Source organism: Colletes gigas, unplaced genomic scaffold, assembly GCF_013123115.1.
Source record: "Colletes gigas isolate AHSC1104 unplaced genomic scaffold, ASM1312311v1 Colletes_gigas_Sc00004, whole genome shotgun sequence".
NCBI classification, from domain to species: domain Eukaryota; kingdom Metazoa; phylum Arthropoda; class Insecta; order Hymenoptera; family Colletidae; genus Colletes; species Colletes gigas.
In genome coordinates, this window is record NW_025106633.1 from 9,303,879 (window position 1) to 9,318,619 (window position 14,741).

Genomic DNA, 14,741 nt, shown 5'->3' on the forward strand with positions numbered 1-14,741 from the left:
TGGCCAGTTTTTAATAACTTTCACCCGCGATCGAGCGGGCTGAACGTCACCTTATCTTTACGAAGCCCATACGGTGCGAAATGTAACGGGGACATCCGCGGTGAAATTGAAATCGCGCTAAGAATGCACTAATATTTACGCGCCGGATGAATTTTATCGGCGTCGGTCCAAGAGTGCGCCAATAAACTGTACTCGCGCGTTCGTCGAAATAAATAAACGGAAGAAAACGACTTGCACGGAACAATTTCAGTCGCTTACAGGGTGATCTCGAAACGAGGGTCGAAACATTCTACTATACAGATGATTAATTAACATTTTATTATCGTTCAATTGTCTCCTTTTCTAGACATCAACGAATAACGAATAAAAATAAGGCGTATGTAAACTGATAGATTTCTTGAGTAACAAAGGTATTTTATTTATTAATTCTTAGAAAATAGAATTGTGTGCATGCGGCACAGCCAAAACCAAGTCACACCGTACAAAAACGAAAACATAAGAGCTCACGAATTCTTTTGAATTGGCGCTAAATTTTGAACATTCCAACATAAACAAAATCTTTTGGATAGATCGACCATTTTGAAAAGGGAGAAAATTTGCGCAGAAATAGTATCTAAATTAAAATTACACGTTAATATTCATTTTTCAAAATAGAGAGATCGTTCTCCTTTTCGAGCGACTATTTTTGTTTGAATCAGGTTCGCCATTGCGTCAGCGGTGAAATTATAATACGCGCCCAACAATGCAATGCGCGTTGCGTTGCTTTATTGCCGATAATTTCATGCAATTTCGCATTGACGATTTTACGCGGACATTTCTGCGGGTGATTTCGTGGCCTAAGTTCACTTTCCATTCTTCCCGCGCCCGTAATAGAAGCCGCCATTGTTGTTAACATCATTACCGCCTGGTGGCGCATATTTGCACCCATACGACCCCGCCATTTTTTCCCATACTGCCTTGCGCGCGCCGGGGAAATGGCTGCGTGGACCGCGAAACATGGTTCCCTACTATTTTGCGATGATATAAACAAGATAACAGAGATTTATTCCTTGAAACATGCTGCAATTTTATGGAAGATCCTAATGGTACAATAGTACCTCGATTATTGACTGCACGAGAGCCTCGTTTATTGTTTGGTTCCAACCAGAGTGGATGATTTAAGACTTTCATAGCATAAATTTTAATCATTCACAGAAGAGCTCCGTTGTATTTTACAGAATATCATTAAACCTCTGAATTAACTAACTATTTCTAAAATATTTGGAGGTTACAAAATTTATGCAAGATGAACCAAAAGGGGGCTGTGAAATATATAAAGAATAGAAGGAAGATAACTGTGGCACTTGTGGGGCGTTCGAAGGTGCTTCCTGGATTGACGGTGCAACCGTCTGATTTGCATACGTCATTCGGGCAAAGGAGACCCCCGTCTCCAGAGAGGCGAGTTGACGTAGGAAATTCGTCACGGGGAATTGCTCGCAGGCTCGACTCGATGTATATTCGCCTAAGAGCACCGAGAAGTCCGGTTCTCGGGGCTCCTATCGTTGCCTGTTATGACAAGTCGGCTATTAATTTCGCTCTCGGGCTTAGCTCGGCGCACCGACGCGCCACCTATGCGCTTCGCGCGCCTTTTTCATCCTTTCGCCGCCATATGCATTTCGCGAGGATGCACCTGACCCCTTATTTCGCTGAATATTCGCGGCCATTTCCTGCGAATTCGGAAATAAATAATTCGAACCGTTGCTCGGTGGAAAGTTAATGCAAAATTTAATTTTCTATCTTTGGCTGGAACTATTGTGGGCTCCATTTTGAGTTCACTGGGCTCTATTTGGTTATGCTTGGCTCTACTCAACTATAGTGGACTCTATTTGGGTACACTCGACTCTTTATAGTCGAGTAGAGCCAAGCACAGTTAAATAGAGCCAAGTCTATCCAAATAGAGTCCACTATGGTTGAGTAGAATCAAGTGCAGTCAAACAGAGCCAAGTGTACCGTTTAATTTCAGTATAATCGTTACTAAAAAATGAGATTTCCATTCAAAGTAGTCAAGAAATTAATTAGAGCCTTCTATGCACAAGGCAGCTATGATAAAAAATGATGTTCTGCCGCAATACTGGGACTTTTTATATGTAGTAAAAAGCTCAAACGTCGCATAAATTTCCAGGCTGAGCGTGAAAGAAGCTAGTCTCGACTACATTGCATTAAGGATACCGGTATCGCTAAATCCTTTACGATTCGACGGCCGGACAATGCATATATTTGCCAACTCTGATTTAAACCAGACCGCGACTAATGCGCGATAGTTCGCGGTGAAAATAGAGGGGAACCCCACGATTTCACGTGTAAATCGCGCATGAACGATGGTATTTGATTCTGACAAATGGCTCCAGGTGCGTACAAAGCATCCTGTTCATCCTCATCGACTGAAAGAGCACCCCAGAAAACCCCAGGTTTTCCTGCTAGGGAAATTTCGAACGCTACACGTGGCCAGCATGGGGCACGAGTCGTGACGAATAGAGTCGCAGAGAGCATTTTTCCCCCAGATACGACCGTGTCGACGGTTTCCTGGATGGAGCTGAAAACCGGTGGTGCTTGTTCGCCTCGGTATACACAGGGTGTTCCGTTTTAAATTGTTGTTTGTTTATTTGAAATAAAATGTGCCCCGGCGGCCGGTCTGGGTTAGGTCTGTATATCGATATTTCCGTCGTTCGGCAACGTAATCGCGCGTGCATGACTTATAGAGGCCAGTTAATTTGTATATAATGCCGATACCTCGAAAACACGAACGAGCGCGTAATTGCGTCAAGTAGCGTGTCGATACGGCCGTCTGATTAATACTAGGAGTTTCTACGGTTTCCGCGGAAACCGGGAAAAGCGTTGCTCGACCATTTAATTGCCACGGATCGCCGATTAATCATCGACCGTTACCGGTTCCACGCTCCACGCGCTCCTTTTCTAACCAGTCCAACGGAAAGTTCGTTTAATCTCGAACAGATAATAAATCCCACCGTATTGTTTTCGCAAAAAGTGAGTTATTCGATTAAATATTTAATAACTCACCGATCATCGTTGATTTTTTATACAATTACAGCACTTCGAAGGCAGGTCACGTTTTAAAATAGTCTCGTTCAGCTTTTCTGGCCAATTCCTCCGCTGTTCGTCGATGGATCGGTATAATGGCGATCCGCGAGATCGATCGTACTCGGAACAACGTAATTTGTAAGCGGCGTATCCGGCGTGTCCTTTCCAGCCTCGTAATAAAGTACCGAAAGTCGGCCTCGGCGCAGCGCTTATCGCGCTGATTCCTTCGGTCCGCGCTGCACTTTCGCCGCCCCTGAAAAAATACAATAAGTTATAGATCTGCGAATCACAGACGAGGGTCTTGTGCGGCGTGCACGTGGAATTGCTCCGATCTACAGGATGACGCACAGTGTATCTCGAGGCGATCGAAACACTGAAAAACTGAAATCTCTGTTTCGCAAATTTGGCGAACTTGAATTTATAAAATCGTTTTAATGGTGTTGGAGCATTTAAACACTCGTGAAATATTTATTCCCGATGTTCAAATACAGAAAAGTTCGATAAATGCTCTCAAACTTCTAACTTAAAATTTAATGATATATTATTCATTAATATTTCTTATTTAAAAAATTTATTTATCGAGTTCATTTTGGAAACTTGCAAAACTGTGGGAAAATGTCTAATTTCAATATATCGAAGCGTTTAGTAAATAGTGAGCCTTAATAACAACGAATAAAAAGTTCATATTTGGTTCGAAATGGCTAACTAGCGACTGGTTATTACGATCCGCGCTTGCGCAATGAGGTGACTCGATAAAATGGCGGAGCCGGATGTTAGCGCGAAAACGTCGTAAATCGACGGATCTCAAGCTGAGATCCCGTTCCCGTTTTCGTTTCTAAAAGCAGCCCATATAACACCATCGATCGTATTTTATTAACGCCGTGGCGCGTTTCTTTTATTGTCCCCGGCGATGTCCTGGAGAAAGTAAGGACATTTTCGAGCGTCGTCACGGGAAAAGGAAGAGAGAGAAGAGGCGAGATAACCGAAAGGTGAGACAACGGCCGATCGCATGAAAAGAGGAAACGGTGCTAGCGTACGATCGCGTATAAATTAACGAGTCAGGCATTTCCACGGAATAAAAAGCCACGGTTATCGCGATTTCATTGATACCGCGCTTCTGTTCAAAATGGCTATGCAAAATTTGAATAACAAATTCTGGGTATCCTGTTATCTTTCGCGATGAGAAAAACCAAGCAATCGAGCATATCGTTACGCTGTTTCCTTTTTGGAGAAAGATAAAGTCTCGAGGAATCGAAAATTAAAACCCAATGTCGGTTCAACGAACCAGAGGAATTCGTAGTTACTAATGTTACAAGATTAGAAGTTAGTTTATTAGAAGTTGAAGGAATACAAGATAATAATGGGTTAAAATCACACTCGTCTTTCTCTTTCTCTCTCTCGTGTCGCTCGTTAGTCTTGCTGATCGCGACTGCCGAATTTCGCGTTGTTCGTGGACTGATACCTCAGAGTAGGGGGCTCTCCCCACCAACGACTCGCAGATCGCGATTCTGGTATCGATCGTTATCGATTGTCTTACTAATAAAGTTATAGAAAATATACTAGACTGAATTTTTGCAAATTCACCGTGGCTTTAATTTCCTTCTAGTGTTAATAGTCAAGTTTACACTATATTGTAAGCAACCTTTAGGTTTGTAATGAATGAGTGCAGTTATTATACATTATGTGAGAGTTTCGATTAAAGGCATTGCCGTCTATATGTGTGTGTTTCGCGTGAAGTATGCATTTTATTAGTTAATCGTTTGTTAATAATAATTTAGTTACTTACGTTCGAAAACCATTGTATTAAGATATTAAAGGGAAAATATCTAAAATATCTTACAGTATATTATTGATAATATAACAAGTACTCTATTCAACCATCGAATATTAGTTGTCCCATAATTTAAAAAAATCTCGAGAAAAGGGGATGCACCCTTAAACAGAAAAAGCTAGCACGACAATGAACGTTTTAAAGAGGGTCGACGAAGCATTGAAATTCCCTGGCCCAAAAAAAGAAAAGAGTCCCCGGTTTAATAAAGAGCTGGACACGGGCCGTTGGTCGGCGTTTACGAAAACAAGGAAGCCATTCGAGGTGTTAATTTATGGCGTCCCGGTCGGTACACCTACGTAACCGCGACGGAAGGTCAAACCACGGCAGCCCGGTAAAAATACCGCGAGTCATCGATCCATGCATGACATACGCGACTCCCGGCTGCCTTTATATTTCTCTCTGCGGGTGATATTCCCCGGCCTTCCATTTGCCAAGCATCGGCAGCTACGATTACTTCCTGATGAACGACGCCCTAGGCCCCGGGACAGGCGTCGTCAGCGTCGCGAAATACCAGGTATCGCGTGTCCACCGCGATACGTCGTTAATGTGCCTTAACTCTTTCTCCGTGTCAGATAAATCCGCCTTGTGGGTGGATCAGTTCGGCGCCTGAATGAAGAAACGAGCACGCCCCGATCCTGCCAACTGTCGATACTTCGCGTCTCTTCCCTTTCGTCTCAATTCTTTCCACGAGATTTTCAACTATGTTCGACCTAGCTGCTTCTACTCGACTTTACTTGGCTCTGATCGGACTCTATTGGGGTACAACTTGGCTCTATTTGGCTGTGATTGGCTCTACTCAACTATAGTGGGCTCTATTTGGCTGTGATTGGCTCTACTCGACTGTTGTGGGCTCCATTTTGGGTATTCTTGGCTCTATCTGGCTGTACTTGGCTCTATTTAAAGATAGTGGGCTCTATTTTGAGTATTCTTGGCTCTATATGGCTGTGCTTGACTCTACTCAACTATTGGGGGCTCTATTTTGGGTATTCTTGGCTCTATCTGGCTGTGCTTGGCTCTACTCAACCATTGGGGGCTCTATTTTGGGTATTCTTGGCTCTATCTGGCTGTGCTTGGCTCTACTCAACCATTGTGGGCTCTATTTTGGGTATTCTTGGCTCTATCTGGCTGTGCTTGGCTCTACTCAACTATTGTGGGCTCTATTTTGGGTAGACTTGGCTCTATTTAGCTGTACGTGGTTCTACTTGACTCTATAAAGAGCCAAGTGTATCCAAATAGAGTCCACTATAGTTGAGTAGAGTTAAGAGTACCCAAAATCGAGGCCACTATAGTTGAGTAGAGCCAAGTACAGCCCAATAGAGCCAAGTGTATCCAAAATAGAGTCCACTATATTTAAATAGAGCTAAGTGTACCCAAAGTAAAGTCCACTATAGTTGAGTAGAGTTCCAAGCATAGCTAAATAGAGCCAAGTACACTTGAACAGAGTTGACTATAGTTGAATAGAGCCAAGCATAGTCAAATACAGCCTCTATTACATTTGAGTACCTGAGAACAACTTCGTATACTCGAATAAGTGTATCCAAAAATATTCCCAGCAATATTCAGGCAAAGTAAAAGTAGAATTTGACCGAAGACAGGACAACTGTTGCCTGGTAAAATTTCTTTAAATTACACGATACGATCGACAATACGGAGCACTTTATTCGCCGGTAATTTAACGCTTTGTAAGTGAAATCAATGCATGGCAAATTACTATGATTCCATTGCCAGATACGCGTATTCCACAGAAGGTGGAAGAAAAAGAATTCAGCCAAGGCGCACCGGAAATGGGAGTCGCCATTGCACGGTTACATAAATTCGTCCACGTTCCATACTCCGGAGAATGCAGACGAGAACGTATGGTCGTACACACGATCGTGTGGGTGAACCTGTTGAACATAATTGGCTCACCCGTTATTATTAGCTAATATATTTTTCACGGCGAATTATTTATAACCGCCGCTCGCGGAGTTGCACGCCGCGACAACTGTTTAACTCTTACCGACTCGAATTCTCCATTTGTTTTATTCCGTACACGTTTTCATATCTCATATACCTCAGCCGTTAAACAAATAAAATAAAACATTTTATTTAAGAACTCGAGGAAAAGGATTTCTATATAAATATTCTTTGGACGTTCCATTAGTTCGAATATTCCTTAATAATTTAGTAATCTAAACCTCTTAAAATTCTAACCATTATGAACTTTCATATCCGACTTTGGAATCTAGTAATGTGGTCTCACGTGAAATAATTTCTTCTCGGAGCGATAAAACGAAATTTGTGCAACGCGAGTGTGTAAATTGCGTTCCGCTAAGTTCCCCCTGTCTTTCGTTTAGTTATTTGCCCTGTTCGCTGTCGCGGCAACCAACGGGACGAGGGAATCGAAAGCTCCGGCTATCTACGCTGAATCTTTTCCCGTGTATTTTGTTTACGAATTGCGCGTTGCGTGTTAAACGATGAAAAAAATGAATAGAAACCAACCGTCCCTCTCGTCGGTGGTTCGCAGTTCCGGCGGGAGGAAAGCGGGAAACGCGAAAGTATCGGGCGTAGTTGCCGTCGGGGATTTATATTTTGAAGAAGTTCGTGTAACTGTCCGGGTGCCGGGATCGTATAGAAATCGACGGGGCACGGCGAAAAAGCGCCGAGTGAGAAATAACGGGGAAACACGTGCGTGCAACACGGCCACGGTATCGAATCGGACGATCGGGAGACCGCTACCTCCGCCAATTACTTAATCGTGATTCGCACAAAATCGACGTCGAAGGATGAGGCTTTTTTCAATTCACGAGGAGGACCTGATATGTTCGAAAATTTAAGTTCATTCTCGATTTTTATCAGCTCCGCTATTGTACGTCCGCGAGAAGTTGTATCGGCGTAAGGAATGTGGGTCTGATCGGTGCCTAGACTCCTCACGTATCGTCGCTATTGGTCGAAAGTGGAGATGGGCGGAGCAGCTCCCGCATCCACTGTGCCAACTTCTCGCGAATGCACAATACTAGAATCATCGGAAAACATCTCCAGAGCGTTAGCCCTTTGCACTCCAAATTCTACTCCAATTTTGTTACCAGCAGCTCCCAATGCTTTTAAGTGTTTTATTTACACTGTTGTTGTATTTTGTAATTTTCAAAAAATGGTGAATGAGACTTGACGAAGGATCTTCTGAGATAAAAATTGATGTCGAATCACACTCGACATAGGAGTGCAAAGGGTTAAAGAATAATATACAATAAGCGTTCTGTAATTTTAAAATATGGAATTTGACGCTCGTAAATCTAGCGTAAACCAAGCAAAGAATCACACAGGAAGTAAAAATTGTGTTCCTTGACAGATCGGAGTTCGTCGGTGGCTGGAAACCGGTTGGTCTTTTCTTAAAAGGATCCTGTTTCGCTTTATTTACGCAGCGATTCCGGGCTGACGGGCGTTAGTGTACGGTTAATACCCAGTATTTAGTTTTTCTGCGCTGAAACGCGATTTCGCCCAGCACTTTCGCAATCGCGGCACTTCTTAACGCGACCAGCGTCGCCCGCTAGAGTTAATGGGAGCTCATTTTCCTAATCATACGCCTCCGACCGCGTACACGCTTCCGGGCGTAATCGTTTCAACCCCCTTTGTTCGCGATGTGTCGCCGCGGCGTTGCGAAATTTTGATTTACGCCCGGCGTCGGGCCCGCTATTAGTCCGCGATTTAACCGTGAACCATTAATCTCGTTTCCCGCCGGTGTGGCCGTTTTAATCTCGCCGCGAACCGTGCTAATATTTGATTATCGCTCCGTCGCGGTCATTTTTTTTACGCCACGCGTCGCGAGAACGAGTCCATCGAAATTTCTGTCGACGGGAATAAATAGGTCGTACGGCTAATTTCCGTGGAAATTAACACGTTCGGTGCCCCCGGGTTCGTCAATCTCACGTTTCTTCGTAAACGCTCGGGCCGTTGACCGCGTCCATTTTGTGAAACATCAAAATATTTGTTATATTATTGAAATAACTGGCTGGTTAGAAATTGTTCTCGATGCTGAATACGTGGATTATGTGAGTCACGGTGTAACGCCCTGGTTTCGATACGAATAATCCGAGAAATCATAAACAATTCTGTTGCGTAATAGGGGTGAGACTTGCGCAAGGAATGCACTATTAATTGAAAATACTAGACACTCCCGGAGCTACGGAATTTCTATAAATTCGTCTCGCGTGGAAGCGAAAACACTGACTCATTTCTGAGGTAAAATGGGAATATTCTTAATTTTCTCTAAATATCGATACAAATCGAGATAACCGATAAACTACAGCCAATCTCTGTTTCATCGAGCAATACTGATATCATCGATTTTATTATCGTTCCGAAGAGTATTCAGTCTTCTGTCGTCTCAAATTTTATTTTCTCGCGACTGACAAACATCGTCTTCTGAGATAAAATGGGAAATTTTCTAAATTTTCTCTAAATATCGATACAAATCGAGATAACCGATAAACTACAGCCAATCTCTGTTTCATCGAGCGATACTGATATCACCAATTTTATTGTCGTTTCGAAGAGTCTTCTGTCGTCTCAAATTTTATTTTCCTCGATTGATAAACATCGTTTTCTGAGATAAAATTTCTGAGATAAAATAGAAAATTTTCTAAATTTTCACTAAATATCGATACGAATCGAAATCCCCGATAAACTACAGCAACCTCTGTTTCATCAAACAATACTGATATCATTAATTTTATGATTAATAAACATCGTCTTCTGAGATAAAATTTCTGAGATAAAATGGGAATATTCTAAATTTTCTCTAAATATCGATACAAATCGGGATCCCCAAAAAACTACAGCAATTTCTGTTTCATCAAACGATACTGATATCACTAATTTTATGATTGATAAACATCGTCTTCTGAGATAAAATTTCTGAGATAAAATAGAAAATTTTCTAAATTTTCACTAAATATCGATACAAATCTAGATCCCCCAATAAACTACAGCCAATCTCCATTTCATCGAGTAATACTGATATCACCAATTTTATTGTCATTTCGAAGAGTCTTCTATTGTCTTAAATTTTATTTTTCCTCAATTAACAAACATCGTCAATATTCTCGTCCGGCCAAAATCCGCTCCGCGTTGTACGTAATTCACGGATCGTGATATAACCAATACACGCACGCGACGATTACACGCTCGGCGCGGTCTCCCAGACACGCGACACCGTTTCGCGAATAATTTTACGGCGTTCCCTTGTTATCCACGTCGGGTTCGGTCGCGCGACGATCGCGAGGCGAGCGTGCAAAGCTGACCCAGAAACGTAGACGTCTTCTTGGCGTTAGCTTTTTCCAGATTTATGCGCCCCAATTTCGCGACCCTTCTGTGTATCGTTTCTCAGCGACCGGTGACATAACCGCTCCGGGGTTCGAGTATCGCGGCCACGTGGCCATCTTGACAACAATGGCCGCGACGGGGACAACGGTAACGAGACACTTTCCCGAAGAGTAATCCCAATATTCGCGGCGATGATTCACTCGTGGACCGTTCTGGCACGACGATTTTCCTGTTTCGTTTATTTCGAGCACATTCCTTGGCTTGTGTCTAATTCGATCCTGATCCTAGCAATACGTTAACGCGAAATAGTAAACATAACGTTAATGGATACGATTCCACCAGGTCCTACAAATTTTAATAAAACCAATAATAAATGAGCCAGTTACAATATAATTAATATAATGAGAATAATTGGACTGTGGTTGTTCGTGCAAATTTATATTTTTATTAATAGAATCGATGAAATGGGAGCTTTGCAGAGACTTTGCCTGACCCAACCAAGTGCATTCCCATAAATGCATAAATATCCGCAGTCTACGATATAAGACGGTTTTAAAATAGAAACTGAAAGAAACCAGTGTATCGAGTAATTCTAAGTATGTGGGGAGGAACGAAAGGGTTCGAAGCGGCACTTTCACTCCCACGAGAGACGCCGGTCGATTCATCGATGCACCGCGGCCGTCGTCGTCGATCGGTTCGAGATTTCCACGGTCGATAGAAACGTCATCGTGATACGATTAATCGCGAAAAATGCCGTCGGGCTCGGAGACGCGGAACGCTTCCCTGCAAAAGTGATTGGTCATCGGCAGCAGTGTCGTTGCACCGCGGTGCATATCAATTTCAAGCCTTCCAGCGAGCGCACCGCGGCGTGCTAATGAACCGCGGAACGCAGCCGCGAAGAGCACGGACACGGAGGGAACTCGGTCCCCTACTTTCCGCAGGTGTCTCGGGCCAGTTCGTTAATCTTCGTAATTAATATTTTTATCTCCGATGCACGGCGAACCGTGCGCAAATTACAGCTGACGTTCGAAACGCGTCGGTGATCGATACTTTCCTCCTCGTTCGTATTTTTCGAACAGTCTATCGTTCCAGGGGACTCCGATGGACCGACTTTCGGCACCTGTTTTCTCGATAATAATGTGGTTCTTAATGTTCTTACAGAGTACAATCTGTGTACCTGGATCGAGGGAAATTTTTACGATTAGACAATCCTGCTGCATTCGTTAGCTTGATTCATAGGATTTCTAAATATTCTTCACTAAAATACGCGTCATTTGCCTTTTTAAACATTAAAATCCTTCGATCCGTTCAGAAGTTATGACGTTTTAAAGATACGCACGAAATTTCAGGGAAGCATTTCTGGCTTGAAATTATGTTTTCGGTAAGGAATTTTTTTCTCGAAACTGCGTAGGATTTCGAGGGTATGTCTATTCGCCAAAAATGATTGTAATTGACCCCTGCAACCAAACATAATTTTTTCAAACCGATTTGAAACTTTTCAATTTCGTCGAAAAATTGCATACCTGCTCCAATTTTTTTCTCGAAAGTGGATAGGATTTCGGGGGTACGTCTATTCACCAAAAATAATTGCAATTGACCCCCCTAGCTAGAAATAATTTTTTTAGAATGATTTGAATCTTTTCAATTTCGTCGAAAAATTTAGGCACCTAGCCCCTGTCGATTTTTCTTAGAAATTCGTTTTTCATTTGTAGTAATTTTGTTTGACGTCCTACAGAAAAGTTGTCTAATACTTTTTTGTAGGTGCCCATGAGCTCTACTTTAGAAAAAAGTTTTACTGAAATATATTCACTATTGCAGGAGTTATGGCTGTTTGAAGATTGAACTATTCTTATGTGGTTTTTCTCATTTTACGGGGTCAAGGAACAACTTTTTCATTATTGTTAGAATTTCTACATAATCTTCACTGAAATACGCGTCATTTGCCTTTTTAAACATTAAAATCCTTCGATCCGTTCAGAAGTTATGACGTTTTAAAGATACGCACGAAATATCGGGGGAGAATTTCTGGCCTGAAATTATATCTTCGGTAAAGAATTTTTTTCTCGAAAATACGTAGGATTTCGGGGGTATGTCTATTCACCAAAAATGATTGTAATTGACTCCTGCAATCAAAAATAATTTTTCCAGAACGATTTGAAACTTTTCAATTTCGCCGAAAAATGTCTGTGCCCTGTGCCTACCATGGATTCAATATTCGGTGGTAAGTATAATCTTAAAGTACGTGCATGTATGTATTATTGTGTCTTATTTATCCGGAATGTCCGATTAACATTTATTCTTTTATTTCCTAGTTTGTATATACACTTCTTCAAAGTGGAACAAAATGTAAAGGGATCTTTGTAAGAAGGCCTTGATCTTCGACTTTTTGATGGTTTTAATGGGTCATTGGTTATTCGATGGTCAACAATGGTCAGCTTATGGTCATCGATGGTCAAAAGTGAGGTTGTTCTCAAAGTCAGCTGTCCAGCGAAGGGTCAGGAACAGCCAAGAGGTAGAACCAATCGAAATAGTTCTGTAAATCAGCTGATCTTAACTGTTAACTATGCCTTTGGCTTTGACCCTGAGTCTCCCCACCCTTCCATCATCGTAGATAAGGCTCGAGTGGCCTCGCTGCTGAAGTCAACCTTCAGTCGCGTCGCGAATTCGGGAGTGTGCACGTGGCCAGAGGGGGACTACCGAGGGATACGGACCACTGGTGACCTCTGCTGACCACTACTGACCAGAACTGACCAATGCTGACCACTGCTGACCAGTTCTGGCTAGCGCTCCTGCCACTACTGACCACTGCTGACCACTACTGACCAGTGCCGGACGGTGATGACCAACGGTAAGAACTGTTTAAAAATTCTCTCCCCTCTTCTATTCTATCGTTTGATACCAATTTCGCTCGAACGAACTGATTTTGCCTTGCTTGCCTAACTACTGTTGCTATAATATGAATATTTTCTTACTTTACAGCTGGCCCAGTGGTAACTATCCTGTATACTGACAACGAGTAGTAAGTCCACTCCACTCATTTATATTTTATTATTTTTATTTGTTTGTTCGATGTGAATTCAACTGTATTTATCTATCCGATTTTATTTGGTTATTATGAATGTTCCTTTTCTATGTTTCTACTTTTACATTGTTTGTCAAATTTATGTGATTGCTTTGATGCGTATAGTATCGCAGGATATAATAATGTAGTATCGTTTTCGATCATATACTACATTCGTTTCTACACGATTTCATGAATTTTTATTTTCACCTTCTTGCTCGAATTCTCGTAATATTCTGCGGTGGTACTTTGTTCGATTCTTCCATTTCGTTTGATTGTTCGGTGTTGATTCAATTTGGTGTCTCGATCCAAGTTCCTATCGTTATTACGAATGGTCGTTTCGAGTTGTATCACATTGTGGTCGATGTATATACCGTATTCGTTTCGATGATTCTGATCATTAGAAGAATGTTCGTTTCGATACGTATAACATGGTGTCGATTGATATGCCATATTTGTTTCGACAACACTGATTGATAGAAGATTTCTATTTTTACGTTTAGCCCCTTTAGCTAGGTGATAGATTATTTTTAAGCGTTTAGTAAATTTCCTACCATGTCTCACTAATATAAATATTAGTTTTGATTTCAGTTTAAATTTGGATGAATCGCAAGGACACCGAGGGAGAACGTCAGAACCGCCGAGGGACTTTTAATTCCGGGTTGATTAGTCTTAAGCTTCGTCGCGAGTATTAAAATTAACGTCGAAGCCTTCTTTATTATACATACATACGTGTCTCCGCGTCCTACCAAGCAATTATCCAATAAGTAGCTTGTCTCTCGCTCGTTCCCTCGTTTCTTGCTTCGGTCACCGCTGTTTCATCGATCGAAACATGTGATCGGCCGTGTAGCTGGTCCGACAGATCTAACCGCCTTCCCTTGGTAGCTAGATCCAGGGAAAATGGTACTCTGCTGGAAGGTGTGGAGTATCCGTATCCTGCGGAAACGCATACCTTCCAGCGGAAGTCGACACTGAAACAGAGGTACTCTCTCTTTGTCAGACAACTTGAGTCGGGTCCTTCGGGCTCCCGGCGGGTTGCGTTGGAGCAATGGAGACCTTAGATTCGGAGTCGCAGCCGTCCATTATCCCATAGAGATCTAGTTAGCAAGGGCAGTAGGTTCGATCCTCGGATCCGCTGCATGGTTCAGCGTCGCGTCGCCTCGCGTCTCGTGTCCCTCAAATTAGCTTCGTCCCTCTTTTTAACCAAATAATTGCTTGGTACAACTAAGTCAGAACATCCAAGGATGTTCGTTTCCTTCTATCGTCCGAATTTTAGTTTCAACTTGACCAGACTCGAGCTTCGACGTTAATTTTAAGTCCCTATTGTACGCGTCTCCCAATATTGCCAAGTAATTATTTAACAAGTAGCTTCTCTTGATTTGTCCTCCGGTTCCTAGCTTCGACCACCGCTGTTTCATCGATCGAAACATGTGATCGGCCGTCCAGTTTGTCCGAAAGATCAAGTCGCCT

The 14,741-nt window shown here is 42.4% G+C and overlaps 1 long non-coding RNA gene across 2 annotated transcripts in view; it reads right to left on the bottom strand.

Moving 5' to 3' along the window:
• The window catches only part of LOC122405368, a 113,134-nt gene that overhangs the window by 61,461 nt on the left and 36,932 nt on the right, over positions 1-14,741 (bottom strand). For both annotated transcript variants that reach the window (XR_006259761.1, XR_006259760.1), the window contains exon 4: positions 3,058-3,331. This is a non-coding gene — a long non-coding RNA (uncharacterized LOC122405368). The remainder of the gene's footprint in view (positions 1-3,057; positions 3,332-14,741) is intronic.